General features: G+C 41.5%; 1 protein-coding gene across 2 annotated transcripts in view; it reads left to right on the top strand.

Moving 5' to 3' along the window:
* Positions 1–415: 415 nt before the first annotated feature.
* The window catches only part of LOC102148185 (interferon-induced very large GTPase 1), a 28,698-nt gene continuing 23,113 nt past the window's right edge, over positions 416–6,000 (top strand). Inside the window, exon 1 of one of the 2 annotated variants that reach the window (XM_070274603.1) lies at positions 416–735. The gene's annotated coding sequence lies outside the window, so the exon portion shown is untranslated. The remainder of the gene's footprint in view (positions 736–6,000) is intronic. The other variant, XM_014741780.3, reaches the window with a different exon arrangement.

Genomic DNA, 6,000 nt, shown 5'->3' with positions numbered 1-6,000 from the left:
AGAGAACAGTGAAATTCTCTCTTTCTTGTCGTGAACACACTATACCCTTTTAAAAGTTTAGGTCACTTTAGTGTTGAATCATCCAAATCAGCTATTACGGTATTGGAAACTTTGTTAATTTTCAAATCAACCACTGTAAACAAATAGCTAATTCTGGCATAAAGGTCTTTTGCAGGAAATAAAAACTGACGTGTTTCATTAGCACTGGGAACCTGCTTCTCTCTCTGTCCTTGGGTGACTTGAAAACTAGAACAGTAAGGCAGTTAAAGGACTTTCCCTGAGGAAGAAACTCTAATGTGCCCAGCTCTCTTCTCCCAGATTCCTTCCCTACCCTGTGTCTGTTGTGTTCATCATCCTGTGCTCAACCACCCTCACCATTAGTACACAAACACTCCCCTGCCCAACATTAGTCTTCTATCTGAAGTAAGTTTAAAATGGAGGAATCACAATGGAAAGAGAGAAGGGAAAGAAACAAAGGAGAAAGAAAGATGATTCCTTTTAATCGGGTGAATATTTTTTTTTAAAACCACAGTGACCAATAAAAACAAAACTGAAACCAGTTTCTCACTTCTTGGTCAAAGGATAAGTTCAGCTCTCTCTGCCACAGAGGAATCTAAAGTCTGGGCTGGAGATGTGAGTCTGCAGCCTACCCGGCTCACAGAAGGAATCTACTCTGCCTTGTCTCTGTTTTCTCTGGAGCAACCTGAAGACAGGAGCACGGCCTCAAGGAGACAAGTAGGTGAAGAAAAAGGAGGGAAATGGGGTAGACAGACAGATACAATGACAGTCTCAGAGACTAAAATAGAAGCAGGAATTGGTGGGAATAGCCATAGAGAAGTGTCAGAGACACAAGCAGATTACATTATATTAGTAACACAAATAGGAATCTGCCATCATCATTGTTCCAAAAAACAGCTACAAATCTGGGGGAAACGGAGTACAGTATCTAAACAGACAATGAAATAATTTGGTAACTTGTCTTATGAAATAAAAATAAATCCAGACTTAGGTAAAGAGAGACATTATTTGAAAGGATTATTGCAATAAGGGGAAGGACACTATGGCAACAGGGAAAACAATCCATCCATAGGGCTGTCAGCATCTCAAAGGTCAGGCAGAAAGGGATTTTCTTTATGGGGCAATGTCAACGAGGCTAGAAAGAACAGGTATGAAAAGAGTGGGATAATCAGGGAATGGTTTTCCCTGAGGTCTGCAGATTCTTAGGAGAGATCTTTAATGGGGAGTTGTGTTCTGGGTCAGGAGGAGGGTGGGTCAAAGTCCAGGGGCCTGGGGAAAGGAGAGAGGCTTAACTAATGTTCAGTCATGTTACAAACACTTCGTTTCAATTGATCAGTGGGAGAAATAGCTCAGCTAATCTCTTATGAGGTAAAGAATGGGAATTTAAAGAGTCTGTGTCTGACCTCATTATAAGTAAAAAAAGAGAGACAGGGGTGAGTCTTATCTGAGCCAGTCAAAGGGAAGGGTGGTTCTTTGCAGTCAGCTGTTTCCCAGAGGAGGAAAGGGTGGATGGATTTCTTCAACCATCACTGTCTTCCAGGAACAAAAGACTCAGGAAAAGCTTAACATTGTTATTATGATGAACATAAGGAAGAGGTGCTATTTTAACCACAGACAAGAGAGGTACTAACTCCAACTGGAAGACAAATGGAAGGCTTCACAAATAAGGAGAAACTTGAACTGGGTTAGGAATGATGACTGGCTGTTCTAATAGTTAAATTGACATAAGACAGATTAACAGGAGAAGACAAAACTTAATTACGTACATACAAGAGGCACATAAAGACATGAAGACTCAAAGGCCGTCAGGCAATTGAGGCTTATATGCCATCCTGAGGTAAGGAGAAGTGGCTAAGAGTCTGGGCTTCAAAGGGCAGGAAAATGTTTACTAAATATTTGCTATGCCAGGCAGATAAGTCATTCTGATATAAAAACTATCTCTGGTAATAGCTCCCGTCTTGGTACAGTTCCCTTATCCAAACCCTTTCAGGCAGTTAAGGGAGAAATAAAAACCCTTTCCTGAGTCTGTTGGATCTTAATTTCCTTCAGCTCAAAACAATCCACATGCAAAAGTGTACATTTTGGGGTGGTATACTCCGTTTCTCCTAAAAATACAGGGTTGAGAAAACTATGAGGTTGAAGAAAGATGGCAGAGTGTAGTTTCTAAGGAAAGAAAGTGTACTAGAAGTAGAGAAAGGAAAGAGAGAGGTTGTGAATGTCAGTAGGTTGATCGTTGCCAGATTAGGAGGGATCTTAAATGCCAAGGCCAAGTAATTTGATCATACCATAAACCAAGGAAGAGTTTCAAAGTTTTTTCAACAAGCAAATGATAAATACGAGTTTCAGGATGCAATGTGAAAGATGGACCATGACAGGGAGACAGATAAAGAGTTTCTCATACAGAGCAGTCAAATGAACAGGGCCAACTAATGCCCAATATTTGATAAGTAGCCAACAGTGACCACAGTTTAGGAGAAGAAATAGGAAAAATGGGCTTGCAAGGCATAAAAGGTGCCCACATCACGTTTTCCTTATCAAAGTTGTATGGATTCCCCCAAATGACTACAGCCAGGAATTTAGGATGAGTTTCTAATTGGAGAAGCTGTTCTCCATAGTTAGTCCAGCAAGTCCAAAGAGCAGCTCCAAATACAAAAGGAATGATAAATATCAACAAGGCCAGAAAGAACAAGATATGGAGGGAGTGGGATAATCACGGAATGTTGTTCCTTGAGGTCTGCAGATTCTTAGGAGGGATAATTAAGTGGGGGTTGTGTACTAGGTCAGGAGGAGGGTGCGTCAAAGTTCAGGGGCCTGGGGAAAGGAGAGAAGCTTAACTAATGTTCAGCTAAGTTACAAGCATTTTGTTTCAATTGATGAATGGGACAAACAGCTCAGCTAACATTTTATGACACAAAGAATGGGAATTTTAAGGGTCTGTGTCTGGTCTCATTATAAGTAAAAAAGGGAGACATTAGTGAGTCTTATCTAAGTCAGTCATGGGGGAAGACTGGTTCTCTGCAGTCAGTCATTTCTCAGAACACATAAGGGTGGGTGTATTTTTTTCACTATCCTGTTTTCTAGGAGTGAAAGACTCAGGAAAAGTTTAACATTGTTATTATGATTCATGTGAGTCACAGATGCTACTGCAAGCACAGAGAAGAGAGGCACTAACTCGACTCGAAGATTAATGGAAGGCTACACAAATAAAAAGAAACTTGAACTGGGTCAGGAGTACAGAGCCTGAGGCAGGGGAGGAAAAATTTTCCCTTCTTCTCTTCTAAGTTTGTTGGCTGGTGTAAAAATTGAATTGAGGGGCTGGCCGGTGGCATAGTCGTTAAGTTTGCATGCTCTGCTTTGGTGGCTTGGGTTCATAGGTTCGGATCCCAGGCATGGATCTAAACCACTCATCAAGCCATGTTGTGACAGCCACCTGCATACACAATAAAGGGAGACTGGCACAGATGTTAGCTCTGGGCTAGTCTTCCTCAGCAAAAAGAGGAGGATTGACAGCCGATGTTAGCTCAGGGCTAATATTCCTCAAAGAAAAAGCAAAAACAAAAACAAATTTACTTCACTTTGTGTTGAATCATCCAAATCAGCTAATAGGATGTTGGAAACTTTGCTAATTTTCAAATCAAACACTGTAGAAAAAGAGCTAATTCTGGCATAAAAGTCTTTTACAGGAAATGAAAACTCACATTATTTGCACTGGGAGCATGCTTCTCTCTTTGTTCTTAGGTGACCTGAGAACTAGAGCAGCAAGACAGTTAAAGCACTTTCTCTGAGGAAGAAACTCTAATGTGCCCGTGTCTCTTCTCCCAAATTCCTTCTGTCGGCGAAAATAATCCATAACCAATGTATAAATGAAAATTTGTGTGAGTTTATTCTGAGCTAAAATATGAGGACCATGGCCTGGGGCCTTTCTTCCCGAAGGAAGAAAGGGCACCAAAGAAGTGAGGTATACAGAGTGGTTATATACCCCCAAACAGGGTGTTTCACATATGATTGAAATGTCCCTTTTACAATAGTCACGAGGCTGCGCTGTCGCAATAGATGGAAACAGCAGGTAGGTCTGCTATCTCAGCGGGTGCAACAGGAGGCAAGTCTATTGTCTCCAGCTGGGTGGTCACAGGTGAGCCCAGCAATCAGTTCCTAGCCTAAGGAAAGATGCTCAATCTTTAAGGAAATGCCAATGTTGGGAGGGGGAAGGAAGTTGCACCTTTATCTCAAGGGCCTTTTTCTTGCCATAGGGAATGTCTAAAGCAGATATACAATGCGTGCTCAACAGCCACAGTCAGGCCCTTTTGGAAAAACAACGTCAGGCCGAATTAGGTTTACACCAAATGGCTTCCTCATGTACTCCCATATATCCTATTGCTTGCCATTTCTATTTGTCACTTCCTCATCCTGTTTTTGCTGTGTTCATTATCTTGTGCTCACCCCCTCCCACCTTTGTCCACACACACACACACACACACACACACAGATCAATGTTAGTCTTCTATCTGCAGTAAATTTAAAACACAAAGGAAGGACAGAGGAAGAAAAAGAAAGAAAGCAAAAAAGAAAGAAAGAAAGAAAGGAGAGAGGGAGGGAGGAAGAAAGGAAAAGGAAGAAAGATGATTCCTTTTAATCAGCTGATTTATTTTTTAAGAAAAAACAACCAACAGAAACAAAAGTGAAACCAGTTTCTAACTTCTTGCTCAAAGGATAAATTGAGCTCTCTCTGCCACAGAGGAAGCCAAAGTCTGGGCTGGAGACGTGAGTCAGCAGCCTGCCCGGCTCAGGGAAGGAATCTGCTTTGCCTTTTCTCCAGTTTCTCTCCAGAAACTGAGAACAGGAGCCTGGCCTCAAAGAGACAAGCAGGTGAAGAAAAAGAAGGGAAATGGGGTAGACAGAGAGATACAATGACAGATTCAGAGACTAAAATTGAAACAAAAATTGGTAGAAACAACCATAGTGAATTGTGAGAGACCAGGCAGATTATGAACACAAATATGAATCTACCATTGTCATTGTTCCAAAAAGCAGCTACAAATCAGGGGAAAGGGAGTAGAGTATCTAGACACACAATTAAACAATTTGGTAATTTGTATTATGAAAGAAAAGTAAACCCAGACAGAGGTAAAAGGAGACTTTGCTTGAAAGGATTATTGCAATGAGGGGAAGGAAACTCTTGCATTAGGGAGAACAATCCACCTGTAGGGCTGCCAGCATCTCAAAGGCCAGGCAGAAAGGAATTTTCTTTATGGGGAAGTGTCAACAGGGCCAGAAAGACAGGCTATTGAGGAAGTAGGATCATCAGGGAATGTTTTTCCTTGAGGCCTACAGCTTCTTAGGAGGGAGCATTTAGGGGGTTGTGTGCTAGCTCAGGAGGAGGTGGGTCACAATCAGGGGCCTGGAGAAAGGAGAGAAGCTTAATTAATGTTCAGTCAACTTACAAGCACTTTATTTCAGTTGAACAGTAGGGACAAACAGCTCAGCTAATCTTTTATGAGGCAAAGAATGGAATTTAAAGGCCCCTGTCTGGCCTCATTATAGGTAAAAACGGGGAACAAGATTGAGTCCTATCTAATTCAGTCATATGTGGAAGAGTGGTTTTCTGCTCTCAGCCATTTCTCAGAACACATAAGGCTGGATGGATTTCTTTAACCATCATGGTTGCAGGAGTAAAAGGCTCAGGAAAGGTTAACATTGTTATTATGATTCATGTAAGTAACAGGTGCTATTGCAAGCACAGAGAAGAGAGGTACTAACTCCACCTGAAACGCTAATGGAAGGCTTCAGAAATAAGAAGAAAACTGAACTGCGTTAGGTGTGATAATTGGCTGTCCTAATGATCAAATTTCCATAAGACAGATTAACAGGAGAAAATTCAAATCAAGTGTATGCATAAGGGAGCCCACAGAGACATGAAGACTCAAAGGCAGTCAGGCAATTGAGGCTTATATGCCATCCTGAGCTAAGGAGAAGTGGGTAGGG

Source organism: Equus caballus, chromosome 7, assembly GCF_041296265.1.
Source record: "Equus caballus isolate H_3958 breed thoroughbred chromosome 7, TB-T2T, whole genome shotgun sequence".
NCBI classification, from domain to species: domain Eukaryota; kingdom Metazoa; phylum Chordata; class Mammalia; order Perissodactyla; family Equidae; genus Equus; species Equus caballus.
This window is presented reverse-complemented; position numbering and strand designations above follow the sequence as displayed.